Source organism: Euprymna scolopes, chromosome 26 (genome assembly GCF_053919585.1).
Source record: "Euprymna scolopes isolate OS-2025 chromosome 26, ASM5391958v1, whole genome shotgun sequence".
Lineage (NCBI taxonomy): Eukaryota > Metazoa > Mollusca > Cephalopoda > Sepiida > Sepiolidae > Euprymna > Euprymna scolopes.
Window position 1 is genome coordinate 52,898,748 of NC_136507.1, and position 23,805 is coordinate 52,922,552.

General features: G+C 33.0%; 1 protein-coding gene and 1 pseudogene across 22 annotated transcripts in view; both read left to right on the top strand.

Annotated features, from left to right (window-relative positions):
- Positions 1 to 23,805, top strand: part of LOC145248052 (lipopolysaccharide-induced tumor necrosis factor-alpha factor homolog) — a 202,466-nt gene that overhangs the window by 114,046 nt on the left and 64,615 nt on the right. The window lies entirely within an intron of this gene.
- Positions 21,300 to 21,418, top strand: LOC145248561 (5S ribosomal RNA; annotated as a pseudogene).

The window sequence follows — 23,805 nt, forward strand, 5'->3', positions numbered from 1 at the left end:
ATACACATTAAAAACCAAACTCATACAAATGGTCACCCATCTGGTACTGGCCAGCCTCAGCTTAATAATACATTGAAATTTTCGTCACTGAAAAATAAGTTTTTTTGGCCTGTTTGGTCTTCCATAGTTTTCTTATTATCAAACGAAAACGTAAACAGAGTCGACGCGAAATATCTGGTTACCTATATGAATAAGTGGAATTATTTGAAATTCAGGTACTTATATTATAATATTTTTGCATATTCTCTTAGAAAATCATCCTAAATCTTAGTTAGACAATAAATAAATTAATTATTTCAAAAACCCTTTTTTTTTAAATATTTAAATACGTTTTTTGTGCAAGACAAAAAATGTCAATTGTTAACTTTTTGGGAAAATTTAACATTTAAAATTGAATTAAAAATAGTAGAAAAAGTTTTACATTATTCTGTTTTCTATATGATAAAATTCAGGGTTTTATCTTTCTTGAAAAAAAAAAGTTACTCAGAAATAATGGATTTTAATAAATGTAATTTAGTTTTAAAAAACAACAACTTGATTTTGCGGCCATTTTTGGCGGTGCCTAAAGTACTACTTTATTTGAAAAAGGTAATTTTGCTTCAAAAGATTTTCTTTGTTTTCATGAATCTCATATTTTTGTTTAAGCAAATAAACCTTTAACGTATATATATATATATATATATATATATATATATATATATATATATATATATATATATATAATTGCCCTTAACCATCCTGCACACATTTTGTCAAAAAAAAAAAAAAAACTATAAATTCATCAAGCCTCAAAGAAAATGAAAAAACAAAAACGATAACAATAACAACCGCTCCTGACGATAATCGGACGCACCAATAGAAAGCGCTTCAGGAAAACATGGCCGAACAACAACATTTGGGCTCTAGTCTATACAACATGCCAGCGGATATAAAGAAGACTGCTCAGTAAATAGAAAAGATTTCCAGAAAAATCGGAAAAAAAAGAATAACTCTGTCGTTTTCAATCAGACTTGCCTGAATATATATATATATATATATATATATATATATATATATATATATATATATATATATATATATATATATATATATATATTAAGTAATTATAATAAAATACCAGTGATTTGGCTCAGCATATGTTATATTATTAAGTGTATAAATTTAACAGTAATTAATTGTTTTTACAAGGATCACAACGTCAGATGATTCCTGAAAGTAAAAATGCACTGCAATGTTATAATAGACCCCCCCCATTTCTCTCTTTCTCTCTCTCTCTCTCTCTCTCTCTCTCTCTCTCTCTCTCTCTCTCTCTCTCTCTCTCTCTCTCTGGTACTACTAATTTGTTTTGTTTTTTCTTTTGCAAAACTCAATCATGTTTTTTTTTTTTTACAAGGGAGTTACCACTCAAGGATTAGGAGGTTAATGAATGTAAGGTGGTAGGTTTAGTAACCATTAATGGTGTACATTAAGTAGAATTTGGATTATTTAAGAGGATGGCTCAACAAGAACTTGTTTACATTGAACTTGAAGGCTACCATATTGTAATCAGCTAGAAAGCAGTCCAATAGTACAGTGGAACAGGCAGTTCTAGGAAAGAAGCTTTGTTTATGGAATCTGCATTTAGATTTAGGCATGGATAGAGAATGGGAAAAGTTGTTGAAAAGACAAAAACAGCATTTTTCTCTACAAATCAATGAAACTAAACACTATGAATAAATATTTGAAAATTAAAACAACTTTTGCAGGATTTTTTTTCTCCAAAATTACCGGATTCAGCATTAAATAAGCTGAAAAGGGTCGATATGCTGTAAAACAAAATAACCAAAATGACCTCTTTTCTTCTCTCTTTTAATTTCTTACATCATTCAATTTCTCTTGTCACTTATCATTTGCCTCCCCACCACCATTCAAAACGGCAAGTATACACAGTAACAATCAAGATAACATCAGTTTTTTGTGGGATATAAACTTTAAGAAAATATTAGTCTTTAAAATATATTTTTTGTAAAAATACTGTCTGCTTTGTCGCTTTAATGTATGACATTAATTTTCTCAATGAAGATATTTACTACTAAATAAATGACTAAATTTCATTTAATGTTCTTATTAGATTTTTTTTTATATCAGAGTTTTAAAAATAAATTCTTAAAATATCGTTTGAAAATTAAAAAAAAAAAATTTGATTAAATATGGATTAAAGTAAACAAAACAAACTTAAAATAGAAGCTTCAGTTTGAATCACCATCTGTGACCTTACACTCAATAAACTATTTGCTAGATATTCTTTTGTTCAATTATTTTTCAATATAAATAAAACAATTGCTTCATAAAATGAATAATACAAGATTTTTTTTCTTTTTAGCAAACTTTAAAAAATCTACAGCAAATGGAATGTATAATGACTAATGTTCAAGCATTTTAATTATTTTGAACTGGCTCAGACATTATTGATTAGAATCCTCCATATTTCATGGTCTTCCATTGCATACTTGTATTAACAAACCAATATCATAACTCTGAGCACTGGTGTTATTTTACTCAGTTCTCCATATAGATCATTGTTTATTATCCTATCCCTCCAAGTGACACGTAGTATCATCTAATTTTTTTGCACATTTCATTTGTAAGGATCCAGCTTTCTTATCCATAAACTCTTTCAGCTGTGGATCTGAAGAACTTTTTCTCTTTTCAATTTTGATTTTAAAATCTTGTCTAACTTATTTTATGCATGCCAGCTTGATCTGAACTTCTATATCCTTTCTTCTATCTGCAAGCCACAAACGATCATGCACCATGCAGTTTTATTGATTAGTAATCACTAAAACTGCAATGAAAAAAAAAAATTTTTATTACATTTTATATTCCTGTTGTGTTAAGCATGAAAATTGAACAAATATACACTTAACTCTTGGGCTAGTATCAAAATGTAATTTTCGTTTTGTCAAAAGATGGTACAATAATATTGTGGGGTCTGCTTTTGAAGATAGCCCCAAATAACCAGATGTGACCTGAAACTACATTTATGAGAGAACTTAGATAATATGTTTAGGTTTGATCTAATGTAGTTCACGCTGGACGTTCATAGCATGAAAATATTTTTAAGTGTGGCAGCAATATATCATCCATCTTCACTTTTTTTAAAGCTGAGATCATCATAAAATATAATGCACAGAAAGAAGATTTTAAAAATTGATATTTATTAAAAAGGATTTTACTTAACAATCATTGTTATAGTAGGAAAAGAAACTATTTTGAAACGATTTAAAATGCAATGATGAATAAATTAAATTAAAAAAATAAATAAAAATAAATTAAATTAAATTAAAACTTTTGTTTTATTTATTTAATTATTCAACTGACAATTACTTTTACGGTAAGAAGAAATTATTTATTGCTTTACAAAGATTTTTTTTACAATTTTTAGTGAATAAATAAAGAGACATATTTGTTTTATTAATTTAAAGAATATTTAACTGACAATGATATTTTTACTAGAGAAAATTCCTGTTTAATATTATTAAACCTTACATAAATGTATTATTTCAAACGAAATATTATCATTAAATGTAAATTATGAAGAACGCAAGCGTGAAATTTTCTGTTCTGCTAGTGACAATATATTCATAAGAAATGAAAAGCCAAACATCCAGAATAAACAAATAGAAAAACGCTCACCTTTAGTACAATAATATGGAACATGAACACTACACAAGGTGACAGAATAATTCTTTCACAAAAATAAAGAGATACATGTGGTATTGTGGCGACTGAAATGATTTTAGTTAAAAGGTAGAATAGATATTTTTATCACTTTAGATCGAAGATGACTAACGACCTCCCCATACACACATATTTGATGGCCTTGTTTAAAATGTAAATTGTTAATATTTTCTGCAATATATTTCAAAGTGAAGTATCTGTTCTCGGCAATCCAATGACACCAGATGTTTTACTCTTAACAAAAATATTTTGCATACAGAAAAAAAATATGACAATGCAAAATTATGAACATCTATTACAGAATATTAATTCATTAGAAGCTGCCTATGAAATGAATATGCAAATTAAGTAGACCTAAATGTGTTCGTGGGTGTTTGCAGTGTACTATATACAATGCATTACAAAATAAATGTTGTATCAAGAATTAAATAGTCACAATCCGTTTTGATGTAAAAATAAATGGAAAGAACTTTCTCGTTTGTTCATTTAGATATGCATATACATCGATCACAAGCACGCCCACTATTTGTTACACTTTCGTTTCATTTGAAAAGGCATAAACTGTGATATGTCTGTTAAGGGATTCTTCTGGCCTTACTAAAAGTAATGCGTCCTTATTTCTATATAGATAATATAGAAGTAAAGCGACCTACATATTGCTATCTAATTTACATATGTGTTTACAGCGTTTATTAAGACACTACATAAATTAATTGAAAGGAGTCACTCTTTCTTCAAATGTCCAGTGACAGTAAAAAATATTAGAGTGGTTGAATCAACAATGAGTGAGAGAAATGCATAGAGAGAGAGAGGTACTTGTTTTACACACACACACACACACACACACACATTATATATATTATATAGAAAAATGCGAGCATGAAAAGTAATATGGTTAAGATTAAAACATATAAAAGTAAAAGGATTAGTTGTTAAAACTGGAAAAGAAAGAAAGAAGATATTCTAGTAAAAAATATAAATTTATAACTTAAAATATTGCAGCATTAAGAATTTAAAAAAAATTAAATTTATAACATTATTTAATCATGTAATCTATCTAATCCATGATTTTTCCAGGCTTTGCTTTGCTAATAATCCATAAAAAAAATTATTACCAACTTCTTAAATTGACTAACTAAAAAAATCAAATAAAAGACATAATTAAGTAAATAAATAGTCAGCAGTCAGTTTTGGCTGGCGAGCCAAGGTGAAAAGTCGGTTAGTGATTGAGCACAGTGACAGTGAATTATCAGCGACAGTACAACAGAGCGGCAGATCGCGACAGCAGTGAATTATTAGCGGCAGTAGTAGCTGAATTGACGTAATTGTGGTGACAGGGTAAACAACACAGACATGCAATGAATGAAAACATTGCAAGGAGGGTAAAATATTGTTGTCTTTGTGTTGTGGTGGCACACATTCATTTGCATATGTGGATAGTCATTACGCATAAATAGGAAGACTCAGTTAGTCTGAGTGTGTGTTCACCAGAAGCCACCGAAGGCCGCCAAGAGCAGATATGTTTCTCCAGCAAAGACTCTCTTATTTGACACCATTATGTAAATATCCTGTAAATATACCTTTTCCTAATACACTTCTTATTTGATCTACCTTTGTTTGTTGAGTCGTCATTTGTATTGCTTTCTACGTTGCTTGTTTCAACCTGCAAACTTAACAGTGACAACGAGGATGAACATCAAATATAACAGTTTGACGAAGAAATGGAAAGAACTCACTAAAAAAAAAAAGTACAACGCAACGGTTGACCTTTCTAAGGAATACAAGTTTTGACCAACGAAATAGTCGTAAAAACGGATTTTACGCTAAAGAGAAGTTCGACTCCAGCGGAAAAAATGAATAATTCAGCGAACATTGGAAAACTGTAAAATATTTTCCTCGCGAAGTACAACACTAAAAGAAAGAAACGGTTGTTTCCCAAATTACAAAAACAAAAACTACATTCAGGTAAAAAAAAAAAAAAAAAAAAGTAACCTCGATTAATAGTATTTTATTTACTAAAATACTAGTCGGAAAAAAGAGACAAACCAAAACCTTTAACTGCAGTCTCAAAAAAAAAAAAAAAACTCGAACGTGGCAAAAAAAAAAAAAAAAGTGACGATTTACGCCGTTTCCCATGGAATCCATCTTAAAACAAAAAAAAATAACAAACTGTAAAAGTGAATTTTTGTAAAATGACAAACAGATTCGTATTACTAAATTACGAAGAACAGATTCGTATTACTAAATTACAAGGAAGTAACATACGAAGAGAAAAAAGTTCACCAGTGGATTTCCTAAATTGCTGTAAATACCAACTAAAGACTTTTTGGTAAACCAAATTTTTCTCTTCTGTTACAATTTGAACAAGAAGAAAGGCAGAAGAAATTACAATTTGAATATGAAAAAAGGCAAAATGAACGTTTTGCTAAAACACTGGAACTATTAAAGACTAATCGAGAAAATGTCGACAGTACTAATTTCTTGCATACAACTATATTTAATAGCATGGACACATTTAATTATGTGCCGGAGGAAGAAAAGACTTTTTAAGCATACTATACAAGATACAAGGATGTCTTTCAACTGGACTGCAAAAGTTGGTCAAATAGCCAGAAAGTGAGCATTTTACTCAGGAAGTTGGGTGTAAGAGAACACAGCAAGTTCATAGATTATATACTACCTAAAAAAACTACGGAATTAGATTTCATGGAAGCTGTAAAATTACTAAAAGAATTATTTAATCCAAATATATCTCTTTTTCATAAGAGATGGTTGTGTATGAATCTAAGGAAGATGGACAACTAAGATTATTTGACATACGCATCAGTTGTCAATAAAAACTGTGATAATTTTAAGCTAGCGGAACTAACAGTAGAAGATTTCAAATGCCTAATCTTCGCACAAGGGTTAGTCTCCACGAAAAATGCAGAAATACGCAGACGAGTGTTGTCTAAGCTGGAATCTGAGCAAGATTTAACACTTCAGAAATTAGCAGAGGATTGTGAAAGGGCCATTACACTAAAAATGGATTAAAAAAAGATAGAAGAATCCGGAGTGGCGCATATGTAAGAAAGGTTAGAAAACCATACACACCAACCAAGAACTATACAAATAAAAGCAGTCAAAACGGAACGAGATATTCCAAATATAATAATTATAATTATAGTAAAGAATATAACAAGTCTCTTCCTAGATATAACTGTAAGAGATGCACAGAAAGACATTGGGAATCGGATTGTCCTTATAAGAAGAAAAAATGCTACATTTGCAAGAAAGTCGGACACAAAAGCGAGTGTTGCAGATATTAAGATTTCACCAGAAAGAGAGTACAGCAAACAAAATTAAATGAAAAATTAGACAAAAATCGGCGAAAATACATAAAAGCGGAAATATTTAAAACGCCAATAAAATTGTAATTTTGTAACTGGATTCAGGATCCGATATTTCTATAATAAATTTGAATACATGGAAAAAGTTGGGTAAACCAACCATGATGAAAACAAGTAAATCAGCTCGGACGGTAACTGGTGGTGAGATAAAATTTGAAGGAGAAGTTATCCTTCCGATAAAATTGAAAGGGATTACAAAGAAATTAAAAATGTTCGTATTGAAAAATAGCGAAAACCTGTTTGGAATAGATTTAATTGAGAAATTTGGACTCTGGGATAAGCCAATTAATACATTCTGTAAAAAAATAGAATGTACTACTCCAACAACAGAAAATATAAAAAAGGACTTAAAAAAATTATTCCCTGATGTATTTATGACTAAATTAGGTCGTTGCAATAAATTTAAGGCCTCGTTTGAACTTAAAGAAAACACCAGCCCAATTTTTAGAAAAAAGCGAAACATTCCGTTCGCTTGGTTGGAAAAGATTAATAAAGAATTAGACAGATTGGAACAGACAGGAATACTATAAAAAATAGAACATAGCGTCTGGGCAGCCCCCACCGTATATGTAAAGAAAAAGAAGGTGAAATCAGCGTTTGATAAACTATTGCCAAGACAGGCAATTGTCTGAAACACTACACACATGATAAGAAAGAAATATAACTCTGGAGGTCGAGTATATTTCAAGTGCTACAGGAATAACATTTCTTACTGGGAATGTGGAGTAGTGGATAAACGCATTGGTGATTGTACATACATGATTAAAGGTCCACAAAATATAAATAAAAGGCACCTGAACCAAATAAAAAAACGCCACATTCAAGATGGTGATTATACAACAGCAGTCGAAGAGGAGGAAACCATGGATATCATATACGAATCTTTTAATTTGGAACCGCCTCAATATACACTTGAACCCCGAAGATCAGGTAGAAAAAGAAAGTTTAATGAACCATTAATGTTTAATCCCAAGAGAAAAAGATATTGAAATCTGTGCGACTTCAAATCTTGGGAGGAGGGTGTTGTGGTGGCACACATTCATATGCATATGTGGATAGTAATTACACATAAATAGGAAGTTAGTCTGAGTGTGTGTTCACCAGAAGCCACCGAAGGCTGCCGAGAGCAGATATGTTTCTCCAGCAAAGACTCTCTTATTTGACACCATTATGTAAATATTCTGTAAATATACCTTTTCCTAATACACTTCTTATTTGATCTACCTTTGTTTGTTGAGTCGTCATTTGTATTGCTTTCTACGTTACTTGTTTCAACCTGCAAACTTAACACTTTCAGAATTGGGTATCCCAATTTTTCCCTACGTTAGCACTTTGCTACAAACCAGAGGTAATTTTCGTTTTTTTAATATCTTGTTATGTCATCATCTCTGTCATTCCCATCTGATTTGAGGTAGCGTAACAGATTTGGTTCCTATGGTAAAAAAAAAAAAAACTGTCTCTCTGTTCCTTACAGATTTTGAGAACTTTTAAACACCAGTAATTTTATAACTTTTGTTTTACTGAACGAAAAATGGAAATTTTTATTCAATATATGGCTGAGAAGGTGACCTATAAACTGTAAAAACTGTTTGAAATTTGGTCGCAAAATGACTTTAAAGCAGTTCTAAATGAGCAAAACTAACACTTAATCATACATCCAAACACTACCATATTTGAATGTACAAATTATTTATATAAAAACTATAAATTACATATTTCAGAGATATACCATGGTTTCATTGCAATGAATCTGACTTTTAAAAGGCTTTTAAAAAATCCAAACAAATCATCAGTGACTCATGAAATGAAAAACAAATCGAAGCATGGAGTTCAAAACGAAATTACCTCTAAGAAACCAGTGAAACGTGTTTGGGCGTTCCTTTTAAAGAAAGTACCTTTTCACTGTATGTGTATATTTATGAGTTTTATCGTTACATTAATATAATTGTTGAAATTGGACGTTGTTTGGATTCATGTTTCAAGTATTTAAATTTAGGGACAGTCGTGTGTATAGTATAGGGTGTAGATTATAGATTGGCTACTATGTTGGCAATAGTGGGAACCTCATTGTGATGTGTATTACATGTTACCCGTGTGTGCGTGTGTGTGTGTATATATATATATATATATATATATATATATATATATATATATATATATATATAATGCCACCACAGTAGTCAGTCTATAGTCTTACCATGGCAACTACTGCTGCTAATTAAATATATGTCAGTACTCAGTACATAATATGATATATCTAAGATAAGCATTCTTTTTTTTTTCAGCATGGAGCTTTCTCTTCTCCACATATACTTGAGAGAGAGAGAGAGAGAGAGAGAGAGAGAGAGAGAGCAATTTTCAGTTTTAAGTGTATATAAGGCAAGGCAGCCTGCATGTGCGTCTTTCCTAGATTTAAAATGAAGGACAAACATGCAAGGCAGCACGGCTTCTTGACTTCAATTAAATACTAACTAGACTATTTCTTACACTTTCTTAACAGTTTTAAATATTAATTAATAGTTAATATCAAAATTATTAATTAATAGTTTAAACATGCTTTTAAGGTTAATGATTTGCGAATTGCATAAAGTTACTATTGACAAGATTTGACGTTAGGTTCACGCAAGTGCAGATATGAAAACTATAAATAATTCATAGTGAAGTAAAATGAAACGGAGTTAAATTAATGCAGTATGTTCAAGTAAAAGTGTTGTCAACGTCCTTCATCAACAAGTTTCAGCTACCTGTACTGAAACCACATTGACGATCCTCCCAGGTCCAATGAGGCGAAAAACATGCATACATGCTTTGCAACAATATGACTATTAATCATATCACTAACGTGACACCTCCAACTGTCAAAGTCTAGGGTTAAACTCCAGTCAACCAACGATATTCTTTCATTTCTTTTTCTTTATTTTTTTTTTTACATCTTAAAAAAAATATCTGAAAACGTCAGTAAAATTGCAACCTATCAGAACAAACTTTTGTAGATGTGTCTATTTTTGTTTATACAATGGGTGTTGGTATATTTGATGGTATTAAATTCCTTCCCTGAAAACGTTAGATCACGTGATAGTTTTTTTTTTTTTAATTTGTTTCTTTTTATTGCTTTTCAGCCCAAACAAGGCAAAACGCCACTTGGATGTAAGGGGCTACTATTTAGAATAAAATTTGGAAGGATAATATGTAGGAAGTTGAGCAACAAGACGTCTGTTCACATAACACTTGAAATTTTGCATGTCAGTATAGTCAGGGAAGCAGGGACCCAAGTTGGAATTTCAAAGTCTAGCAGTTTCAGGGAAGAAACTATTTGTTGTCCAGCATCAAGGGATTTCTACAATGTATGGGGTGGGATTTTGCTGCTTGTCAGATTAGTCAAGTCCTTACATCGAGGGGATACAAGGGCTTGGAATTCATCAGAGCACTTTTCATTAAACTACTTATAAAATAGGTACAGGGTACAGTTTTGTTGACAGTGTAAGACCTATTAGGTTGGGGACTATTTTTGGATGCTGGCTAGGAGTGAGAGACTAGTAGCAAATGTACCAGCCCAAATGTGGCAACAATACTCCATGCATAAGAAAATGGTAGCCTTGAACGGGTACAGGATACTCTCAAGCATAAGTAACTTTCTAGCATGGTAGAGAAACCCCGCTTTTTTCACAGCAGCTTTAGCAATGCTCTCAACGTATTTGTTCCAATACTTGTTTCCTGTGAACGTTAACTTGAGGAATTTGAATGAAGGGTTTTCAGGTAGTGTATCATTAGCCATGATAATTAGTGGTTGAGAAGGTTTCTTGTAATTATTGAAGAAAACAGGCTTATAATTAGCAGCATTGAATGTTACCATCCATTTATGTCCCCATTTCACTACAGACTGGAGGTCTTTCTCTAAGCTTTCAGCTATTGCCTTAGAAAGGTGTTCAATCATTTTCCCTTTGTGTCTGTTTCTATTTACTTGCCTCCCCACGAGGACAAAGTTAGACACAAGGTTGGTTTTTAATGTGGGGGGAAATCCAGCTCCTAAAAAAAAAGAATGAGTACTCTGGATAGGAACAAAAATAAACATTGTCTCAGTCATGAAAGACTTCTTTTACACTGACCGAGGACAGAAAAGGTAGAGTGTAACATCAGAACAGATAATACACTGTGATCTCGGCCCAAATCTACCCATTTTGGAAACAATTTTATCAGGGAGGTTATTTAATTATGAATATGAGAAATAATAAAGGTTCAAGAATTGACCCCTGAGGCACACCTGCATTTATATCGTTGTTTTTACATAAGACCATCAAGGACAATGTGGATTCTGGATTTTTCTCTTATTTAAGAAAGACTTGATTTTTCATGAGAAGACCAAGGTGCCATAACCTGTCAAAAGCCTTATTTATATTTAGGGCTACTGACCTATCCTCCCTTGCTTATCCAGGGCATGGTATACATGTTTAGAGATTATTTAGGATATCTGCAGTAAAACAGGCATGCTTAAATCCATATTGTTGGTCGGAAAGAAGTTTAGTATCTATGATGTGGTGGACTAGTGCTTGATTGATTAAAAACTCAAAGATTTTGGGAGGAAGCTAATGAGGCGATAATTTAATGGGTTAGTTTCTTTTGCCAGAATTCTTGTAAACGTACCACAAAAGCAATTTTCCAGCAGTCAAGAAAGGAAAATTTCGAAAGGCATTTGTTTAAGAGTTTGGAAAGAACTGGGGCAGCGATCAGTGGAGTATTTTTTTTAATAGTATAGCTGGGATGAGATCAGGTTCACAGGTCTTTGAGGTGTCTAGGTTTTTATGATATAAAATATATATTAGAAATTTTCAAGAAATTTTCAAATTTCTGCAACTTGATTCGTTTTCTGGTGGTTTCGGTATGTTTTCTCTTTGCTGTGGCTATTATGCCCTAACAATTATTTTCATCTTCTATAAACTTTTGCGCAAGTAGAAGCTAACAATTGGGGAGAGTGGTGTAAAGTTAAAAAAATAAACTGAGAATGGGTATCACTTTTAATATTTCAGTTTTACTTATTTCTTTTTGGCAAATAGAACATGCAGAAATTTCACCTCTAAATATATTTTTTGTCTTTAAATTGTTATATGTTCTACAAATTTTACCCGTATTTGTTATATCCATGTTATTTCCGATTTAATTATTCTAATCCATTTTTTCCATTATAAGTACTCGGGAAGGATATTTCTTCTTATTGAATTTTATTTTTGTTGGACTTTTCAGATTAATAAAATAAAAAAAAAATTACAAAATATCAAGGCCTGGAGGCCACTCAGGGATAAGGGTTATTGCATGTACAGTAATCAGTGAGATAGTATTGTAGTAATCATTAGTATTGGAGATTTGATAGTGTCTTACTTGGGGGGAGCGGTTTGTCAGGAATTTGTTTATGTTGGATTTGAAGACATCCAAGTTGTAGTCAGTAGGAACAATCTGCATGTTAATGAAATTCTACAAAGAGCACATAAATAAAAAAAAAAATGCACACATTTTTCAGATCAATAAAATCAAAATTTGTCAAAATATAAAAAGAATCAACTAAAATAAAAATATAAAAAAATATACATATTTATTTTTTTGATTTATCAAATAAAGCATGATGAAAAAAAACTTATAAAAAAGATGTACACTTACTGTCAGAGAAGAAATTTTTTTTTTTCACTTTACATCGGCTAAAATAATGCGGAATTTGGTACTAATCAAATTAACCAGTACTTGATTTCTTAATTTTATTCTAAACAAAACTTTTCATTGGTAGATCAAGCTTAAGCTTGAAGTAAAATGTTTGACAGTCTGTCAAGCTAGAATTTTGAGCAGTCTATCACGTTTATGTTTGATATGGCATTTTCTTAAGTTTACCTTTTTTTGGCTAGCAAAACATATTTTTATGAATGCATAAACATGAAATATTCCAGATATTTACACATTTAAACATAACAATTGTCTGAAACTATTAATAAACTGTTTATCTAAAATATGTCTTAAAAATCTTTTTTAAAACACTTGTTTTAACAGTTGTTCAAAATCTAATTTACATGAAAATTTTTAATGAATACTATTTATTTTAGTCTGTACTAGCGGGGGGGGGTACCCAGCGTTGCCCAGGTGTTTGGAGGTGTGTATGCAGGAAGGGGGGGGGCTGTTTTAATATTATAAAAAAAAACATGATGTTATAAAAAATTGGAAAAACCAAAACAAAGCAAAACCACGAACAAATGTAAAAAAAAAAAAAAAAGGAAAAAAAAGGTGTAAAAGAGGAAAAAGAGTTTAGGTAGGAAAACAGGCTCGAACCCGAAGCATCGAGACTAAGGCGGGAAAAAAAATGCCTGACACGTTACCTCTACACCAAAGAGACATACAATTGAGAACGGATAAAATTAACCCTTTAAAAACACTTGCAGGTGGTTGAAACTAACGTCAACGTTTTCTAGGTCAAACACACCGTCATTGTCGTAGTAGCAGGAGGAGGCCGAGTTTAGGGTGAAGGAACAACCCCCCCCACACACATACACACACATTTTAGCTTTTATATTTATAGATGCCCCCCCCCACCCTGGTTTAGCTAATATATGATGCGTAAAATTTTAAGGAATAAAAAACAAAATGAACGTGAAAGAATACCAAAGGAAAAAAGGAAAAAAAAAGAAAAAACCCAAAAAGTTACTGCGTAAAATGCAAATATGTTTATTTAAATCTAATTTTTTTGTTTTTTTTATGGAAAAACAATATTCAAAAAAATAAAAATTATCATGTATAATGAAACTCTATTTATTAGATTTTATTTATTTATTTTTCTTTGTTTCAATGAAAAAAGAAAAATGAATAAATAAAACCAGAAACCTGACCGTGTTTTTTATTTTTTAAATTTTTGTTTGTTTTGGTTTCTTTTTTTGTAATGTTTTCTTTGTTGTCGCTGTTAACCAATTTGAATGTCGTCTGATTCCAATATCGATAGCGTAGTAGTCATTGTGCTAATGAAACTCTCAGAAATGCAAAGTATATAAATAAATAATGAATAAGTAACTAATCCGAAAATAGGAAGTCAGCTCTCCCCCCCCCCTAGTCTCGCATATGAAATCAGTGCAAACATAATAGAAGTATAAAGACAGTAAATAAAATATTAAAGCGACTAATCAGTGCAAGATTTGAAGAACGCTGGCGGCTGACTGGTGAAGTTTCTTGTAAAAACTGGAATCCAATGTTAGTTCGTTTCGTTTAGGTAATCCTTCGAATCACAACCCCCCACCCCCTACAAAAAGAGAAAAAGTATAAAGTGAGGAAAAAAAGGGAAAAAAAAAGAAATTTATAGAATGGCACAAGTAACGCACAGAATAACTGGAATGTAAAGTCGCGTTTCACCTGATGGAAAAATGCCAATCCATATTTTTTAAGCAACTAAGAACTCAAACTGGTTTGCCTCGTATATTCCCCTATGGACATATCTGCAGCGGTGTTAAGTGGTCGCGGGTGGAGTATGAATCGAACAGAGAGAAAAGATTTTACAACTTCCATTGATTCTAACCAATTGTGGCAGTGAACTCTCACTAGAAAAAATATAGAAATGTATGAATATCAAGGAACTGTAAAGGTAGTAGGCCTATAGCACACCTCAGATCCTGTGATGAAGTGTGGGCACATTACATTTGAATGTAATGTCGTGATTTTTAATCCTATTAAGGTCAAACTCACACGGGAAAAAATGAGTTCATTTTATTTATATAGAGAAGAGAATAGATAAAATAGTTTTTTTTATTAACTGGACTGATAGATTGAGATAATTACTTTTTTTTTTGTTTTTATTAAGTGGTGGATAAGTTAAGAAATGAAGCCCCAAGCTACTAATAAAAGCAATGATAAAATGCATGTTAATCAATCCTATAATCATTGGTTCTGGTGGAGAAATCCCTCTAGACTGATGTATTTTTGTTTTGATTTTATGATGTGGTTTATAAATTAAGAAATGAAGCCTCACTAATAAAAAGAAATCCTAGAAAGCATTTCAACCAAGCATAAAACCATGGTTCAGGTTATATTTGATGAAGGAGAAATCCTCCTAAATTGAGTTATTTTTGTTTTAATTTTATGAAGTTAAGGAATGAAGGTCCTTTGATACAAATGAAAGTCAAGGCAATAAAAAACATGTTAATCAATCTTATAACCATTAATTCTGTTGTTTTACAATAAAGGAGAAATCCTTCTATACTGAGGCAGTTTTGTTTTGTTTTTTATTAAGTGGTCTATAAGTCAAGAAACAAAGCCCCGCTAATAAAAAGAATTCTTAGAAAGCACGTTACGCAAGCCTAAAACCATGGTTCTGGTGTTTTTTCAACAAAGTAGAAATCATTCTAAACTGAGGTATCTTTGTTTAGTTTTTATGAAGTGATCACTAAATTAAGACATGAAGCCCCAGAAAAAGATGAAAGGCAAAGTTGAGTATTAGCTTACTAGAAATAAATCACTGCAAAAACAATAGTAAAAACATCTAACCGTATTGCAGAAATTTCTTAAAAAAAACAAACAAAAAAAAACTAAAAATATTTGAAATCTTAAATATTATTCTTAAACCAATGCTGTGTAACATATATAATTATATGCGGTGACAACAGCATATTCTTTTCATTGCTTTGACTCTCAAGTGTGTATCCGTTGATATCTTATATGCTTTTATGTAGAGTGATGTAGTTCTCGGTTGATTAACTGTGTCAGATATATACTCAAGAGTCAAAACAATAAGAATATTCTGTTGTCATAGCTCTAGTGATTAGGCGATCATATCTTTTCAAAGAAGGGTGGAAGGTGATAACGTACATACGAACATGAAATTGTCTTAGAGCATTCTAATTATATATTGTCATAATGTCGATATTTATTTGGTAGTTCCTTTATGCATTTTATTTGTTTTCCTTCCACAGTGAAAACTAGATGGGGGTGAGGCTGGGCTGGTGTTTTATTACTTTGCCTTTTCTCAACCAGTTATTATTTAATGTAATTCTCATGCTGTCATTTGTTTTGAGTATGTGCAGCTCATCATTTTATATGGAGTTTTTTGTATTTTTTTTTTTTTTTTTCATATTTGCTGAATGATAGGGAATTTTGTTCTTAGGTTAAATTGGAGTGATAAATATTTTGTAGTTCATCAAAGTTTCTGCTACTTGCTGATTTCTGTGATCAATTCATATCATTAATTATATATATTATTGAGGACTACTTGACTCCTATGCAGATAGAGGATTGCATTGATAGTGAGATACATACTAGAGTGGTAGAATGATCCAACCATTTTTCCAGTGATCTTGGCAACAGATTTGATGTATATGTTCCATTTCAAATCATGAGTGAAATTCAGTCCCAAAAATTTGTCAAGATATGGTGCTTCCCCCAAGACAAGAGTTATTCATTTCAATTGAGGCCTGATTTAGGGGGGGGGGGTTGAAACGATTGAAAAAAGAGTAGCTTAGTTTTAGCTGTATTGAAATTAACCAGCCACCTTTTTCCTCATTATACCACGTGTTCAAGATCAGAAGAGAGAGAATCAGAAAGATCTCGGTCATTGCTGGTCTTTGAATTGTTGCCATAGATTGTGGTGTCATCTGCATAAATGTCTACGAATGTTAGAAAGAAGAAAGTTTCTCCGCACAGTTTGTGGAAAAGGAGTTAAAAACAACTTAATTTTTATGGTAATTGTAAACATTGGTTATACAAGATGTGTAGTGGAATTTCTAGCAGGCTGAGAGGATAACCACTTTGTGTTCAAGTAGTGTACGACAATGCTTGTATTAAGAAATGTCTGTATTATAATCGTTTGTATTAAGTGCGATTAACAATGACTATAGGTTCTTCGTTCAGCAAAATTTGTTCAGCCAACGTGTCTTCATTCCTTTATCTTCAAGAAGTTTCAAGTTATATAGTCATTATTATCATCAAAAGTTATATAGTCATTATTATCATCAAAAGTTATATAGTCATTATTATCATCAAAAGAAAAAAAACTGCTCAAAGAAGTAACACCAGAAAAGAGTTGGTACATAACAGTTACATAGTATTGGTGAAGTGGGGCATGAATAACAAAATAGAAACGTTATAAAATTGTTTCTAGGGTTTTAATCAGGATTCGGTTCTGGGGTTCGGGAAGGAGTGAGTCACTCTCTCGACAACAGCACGTTTCTGCCCTCTTCTTTTCCAATCGACCACACCTGGCCTCTCGCCACCAATGTCACACCGCACAATCCGAACGTCAGCAATACAAAATTCTTTTCAAGAGAAGATGTTCACAACTCTTTTCTCTCTGCTGCCCCAGGGAATTTTTCCCTGCTTTTATATCCTCCTATCTAGAAAAAAAAGGAAGAGACAGGAAAAAAAATAGCTTCTCCCATCATGCTCTGCCTTCCCAAGATGCCCTTCACGTATACAAATGCGCTGGTCATCCTTTCCTTTTTCTTTCCCAAAAAGCAATGCAGATACGCCCGGTATGTTTCTTTTTCTTTTTTTTTTCTTCTTTTCTAACCATACACCCCACATTGTTTAAATTCTCCCTCTTTCTTTCAATTGGTTCAATTTCATAGGGGGGGGAAAAAAAAAACAGGCAGAAAAATATAGCTGACGAATTTCAGTGTTTTTGAAATGACTACCAGTAAGAAATTTCCAAGAAAAGATTTTTATCTTATCTCTCATGCACTTTTTTGGTCCTTGGTAATTCCAAAGTAATGACGGTATTTTCTTTTAACAATAACTAGATCGGAGGTTATACTGTATCCAGTGATGTATGGTTTGTAAGTGTGTCTCCTGTACTTTCTAACTTTTATCTGAACACACACACACAGAATTATGATTCTTCATATAATAGATTAAGACAGATACTTATATGCATGCTGAGGTGTAACAATGTACGTAAGGAGGTTGTTAAAATGTTTTTGCTATTAATGGAGGGTATGATTCCCAGAATATGGACAATCTTATAACTACGCGTTAGGACAATCAACCAATGAGAAGCCTCCAACCTGATTACAAAAATATCGAATTTTGGATTCCAGTCAGTTCGCTATCAGTCTCTGTCCTGACAAGAGTAAACCAATACTGATCTGGACAACATTGATTCTTTGCCGATCTATGCCGCCATCTTTGTTCTAGAGAATTACTCAACACTTGAGATCGAGACTGCATTGATTCTTCATCGATTTGATTTACTACCGCCATATTTGTTCACCATAATGACTCAACACTTAAAAGAGGGCATGATAAAAAGAAATCAGAAATGATGGTCATGATACAAAAGATGAAAAAGAAAATAAATAAAACGTGCATCTGTTTGTATTTGCCTCTTTTTATTTTAAAATCGAAAGCGAGTACGCAGAAACTGGAAACGTTTTCATCTTTTTTATAAAAAAAACAAAAAAAACGACAGCTGCTGTTGTTAATAGACATGGGTGAATTCCATTGACACAATTTCAAGTGTTTTACAATTTGCTTTCTCAGCAAAACAGATGGTTATTGTAGATGATGTATTCACAGGTAACACTGTTTACTAAGTATTTGGTTTATGTAGAGCAGTGATTCTCAAGTTCCCTCCTACACACGTACCAAAAAAAAAACTACAATTTTGTTTCGCAATTTTTAAGACGCTGATTGATGATTTGGATTACTATCCTCATCTTTGTTGTGGTTTATACAATGCAATTTGGCCGATGGAACCTCCTTCTTCAGATGTATCTTTTCAAACTCTTGAACATATATAGAATTTCAAACTGAACCCTTTTTCTTCCACAGAGGAAGATAATTCTAATTCTGTTATAGACAGGACCGGCTAGAAGTGTTTAGTAATTTTTATTTTATTCTTAGTTGTTACTGTTTGTAGTGAGTTGAGGCTGGTGAAACAAGAACAATTTACCCTCATAAATTCAATAAATTGAATTTATGAGGGTAAATTTATGGTAAGTTTATGAGTTCAGTTTGAAATTATGTACCAAGATTTCCAAGTTCGACATCAAGATTTCCAAGTTCGACATCAAGATTTCCAAGTTCGACATCAAGATTTCCAAGTTCGACATCAAGATTTCCAAGTTCGACATCAAGATTTCCAAGTTCGACATCAAGATTTCCAAGTTCGACAAGATACACCTAAAGGAAATCAGTGGTAACATCGGCCATAACATTCTGCGAATAACAACCAAGATGAAAATAGCAGTCCAAATAATGCAAATTATCAATCCTCATCTAAAAAACATAAATGATATTTATGCTTTTTTTTATTTAACATCATTACTTTACTGCTTCATTTTGTCTAGCAAGATACTACCATATATTAGGTTGGTGCAATAATGTCGTTTTTGAAGTTCAATCTTATGTTAAAAAAACAACATTATTTTTGCACCAACATAATACTTTAGTAGTCACTAATCTAGAGTAACCAAAACTTTATCTTCTATCATCAGTGTTTACATCTATAGTAACTGAATGGGTTATTTATTATGCTTGATCAACACCAACACTGCTTTCTAGCTGACTACAATATGGTTATCTTCAAGTCCAACATAAACAAATTCTTGATGAGCCATCCCCTTAAGTAATCCAATTTACTAAATTTCCACTGCTAATGATTAGTACAATATTGTCTCATTGACTAATGTACATCCGTTAATCCTTATCTTTGAGTGGTATCTAAGCCTTGATAAGTGGTGACTCCTTTATAAAAAAAAAAAAATAAATTTCTAACTGTGCAAAGTGCTGCATGACTAAATTATATCTTAGCAGTTGCTGAATAGGGGGCCAAAATATAACTCCAAAGTGCAATCCAATATTAGATAGTTCTCCTTTGTTGTAAATTGAGGCAGTCTCTTGAAGGTAAGTTGTTAAGTGTTTGAAATTGACACATGTGGAAATGGAAAGCACAAAACATACCTACCAATATTAAAGTGATGGAGTTGAAGAAAGAACTTAGTAAGCTTAACATATCTAAAAATGCATGGAACATGAATTAGAGTAATCTATTCCAAAGGAGAAGGGTTTCAGATTAACATTCCAAGAATGCTACCAACTATGTATGACAAAAGGCACCCGATAAAGACTGAAGAGCACATTTTTTTTTTTTTTTTACAAGGAATTCACCACTTATCAAGGCTTGGAGGCCACTCGGGGAGAAGGGTTATTGCGTGTACAGTAATCAATGGGATAATATCGTAGTAATCGTTAGTAATGGAGATGTGATAAAGTGTCTTACTTAAGGGGGCGGTTCATCAGGAATTTGTTTATGTTGGACTTGAAGACATCCAAGTTGTAATCAGGTGGGAAACAGACAAATGGAAGAGAGTTCCACAGGCGTGCACTTCTAAGAAAGAAACTTTGCTCATGAAATCTACGTTTTGATTTAGACACAGATAAAGAGTGGGGAAAATTACTGACAGTGGTTTCAGCTAGATGGGTGTTTTTCGTGAAAGATGGGCGAGGGGGGGACCAGATATTGGAGGAATGATTACAAAAATGGAAACCATTAAGTTGATAAAAATAATTCAACACATGTAAATCGTTTCATTTTAATTTTAAAATTTGATGATCATCTAATATGAGATAATATTTGATTACATAGCCTTCAAGTGACGACTCTCGCACATTTTAATAATGCAGGAAACCTAAATTCGCACACATTTTTATTTATTCGATTTATTCCTTGAACACTTTAAAAGTCTGGTTGAATCTAATTGTTAAAAGAACATTATTTTTTGATGAAATTGGATGGACTTGATGCTTCACATCTTGAACTTTAAAAAAATGTGGAAAACTTGAGAGCATTGTGACTTGTTTGGGGTGAAAATTGAATTTAAAAAACTGCAACTGTAACATAGTGCATGTGAGCACGTAGGAAATTATTATCAGCAGCAGCAAAGGATTGCTGGCTGTGAAGAGATTAGTAGTAGTAAAAAAAAAAACGCATATGCAAATTTGGAAGTGTACACGAAAAGAAGGGGAAAAAAAGAAAAAATGCAACATGTGCTCGGACAGAAACAAAGTGCGTGTCAAAGAAAATGAACATGTGAAGTCCCAGGTGAGGTTGAGAAACAAAATGAACATCGAAGAAAATGAACGTGTGAAGTGAAGGCGAGAAATGGCTGCGGTCTGTGTGGGGTTGGAGAGGAAAAGTGTACACCAGGCGAGATGGACAATCTTTAGACACTTTTAAGTGATATATATGGCATAATCACATTGACACACCGGTTCCCATCAGATCACCAAAGTTAAGCAACGTTGAGCCTGGTTATTACTAAAATGGGTGACCAATTTGGGAATTCCAGGCGCTGTATGTACGAGGGGCGTGCAATAAGTAATGCCCCTGACCCACTTCCCATAGCAGTAGAGCAACGAAACTTGGCACAGTTATTAGTCTTTCTTTACATAGGAACCACCCAGAGTTATGCATTTGTCCCATCGTTTGATGCAGCTCTGGAGACCGTTTTGTAGAACACCCTAGGTTGGTCCTCCAACCATGACGTGACTTCAGAAATCAACACTGCATCATCTGGGAAACGCTTTCCTTTCAAAAACAACTTCATGGCTGGGAAGAGTTGAAAGTCAGAGGGTGCAAGGTCAGGAGAACAGGTAGGATGGGGGAGGATTTCATAACCACACGCCCGTACTTCTAATCTGGAGACATGCGAGTTGTGGACTGGAGCGTTGTCCTGCTGGAGGAGGGTACCTTTGCTGATCTTGCCCCACCTCTTGATTTTGATAGCTTCCCTTAATTTCCTCAAAAGTGAAGCATAATAGCCTCCTGTAATTGTGGTACCCTTTGCCAGGAAATCTGTTATCACTACTCCGTCCTGACCCCAGAAGACTGTGAGCATGACCTTGCCAGCGGAGGGCTGCACCCTTACCTTCTTTGGAGGTGGTGAGTCCAAGTGCTTCCACTGCATTGACTGGGCTTTGGTCTCTGGATCATAGTGATGGACCCAGGTTTCATCCTGTGTAATCAGTCTTTTGAAAAACTTTGACTCATCTTCTTGGCACATTTCCAAATTCATCCTCGAGCACTCAATGCATTCTCGCTTCTGGAATGGTGTGAGCAACCTGGGAATTCATCTGGCAGACACCTTATGCATATGCAAATGGTCATGAATGATAGTTTCCACAGACCCTGTACTAATCTTGACATCTTGGGCTATTTGGCAAATAGTAATGCGCCGATCTTCCAAAATGGCAGCCTCAACTTGACGGACAGATGCCTCATCAATGGCAGAAGGGGGGAGGGGGGGCGCCAGGTCTGGGAGTTGTTTCCACAGACTTCCAGCCATGTTTGAATTCACAATGCCAGCGTTTTACAAGGTCATATGGTGGGGCATTATCACCATAATTTTCTTTCATTTCATCAAAAGTCTCCTGTCGTGTGCGTCCTTTCAAATACAAAAACCGCTCGACATTCAACAGGCTCCATTTCACACCTGACTCGGTTCAAACATCTGTAAAACAGAAACCACAGTTAGTTCAGAGCTGTAATTTGCCACATAACCCGTAGAGATATAAATCATTGCACATGCAAAATTTCAGCTAGATCAGACAACTGGAAATGGGTCAGGGGCATTACTTATTGCACAACCCTCATAGGAGGATGTTGACACCTCCCTGCAAGAGTTGCAAAAACCTAACATTATCTCCCCTGACAGGGATATACATGCGACTGGGGACCGCTTGGGAATTTTATACTCCCATGAAACTTCCTCCTTGGAAGGAAGCTGGTTAAACTCGAATCGTATTAGTGCTGACACACATTTTTAAGTGATGTCAAAACAATTGTAACGATATTAAAAAAACTTTTGTTAAACAAGAAAAAATACCGACCCGGGTATTTATTTATTTCCTCTTGTTTATATGTAATGGCAACGTTACATGACAACATTAAGGATACAAAATAGAAATGTCTTATCTTCTATTATATAAAGAACATTCATGTGTGTATACATGTGTCCCCTGCTAAAAATCAGAAACTGCACAAGGTACACTTACAAACATTGGATTCAGTGTGACATCAACATCATTATGATAAAAACTGATTCTGTAATATTCATTTCTTTGCCATCGCCAAGGATCCTTTCCTTTCTAGAAAAAAAAGAAAAGCCTAGAAAGAAAAATGTCACAATCATTTTTTTTTTTTTTTACTGAGAAAGGTTGAGTAAGAACTTTAAACGAAAAATGGTCTGAAACTCCTTTATCTTGTTATCTTTGCCATCGAGCAGCCATTTCGTATCATTAATATTTTTTTTGATTTTTAATTGTGTTTTTACTATTTGTTTTTATCATATGAAATCATGGTCCCCATTTTTGAGCTAGGTGGTGTGATCTCCCCACCCCCTTTCAACTTTACCTCTTTTTTTCTTACTGTTCTCATTGTGGATGTTCTTTTCTCATCACATTTCTGGTGAACTTGTTAGTCTACAGAATTTATAACAAAACACTTTATTTAATCCATAAGGGTAATTTGCTCTCATTCCAAATTTCCATTCAGATATCTAAATCACTCCTGAAGAAAGTCATTGTGAAAATAACGTCTAAAATGAAAACAGTAATCCAAATGATAAAAATTAAAACATAGCCTTTTTTACTTGTGAATTACAAATTGAACTCATTGTCGGTGAAACTTGATGGACATATATCTCCTAATAGAAATTTTAGATATTGTAAACGCACAATTTCTCTGCTT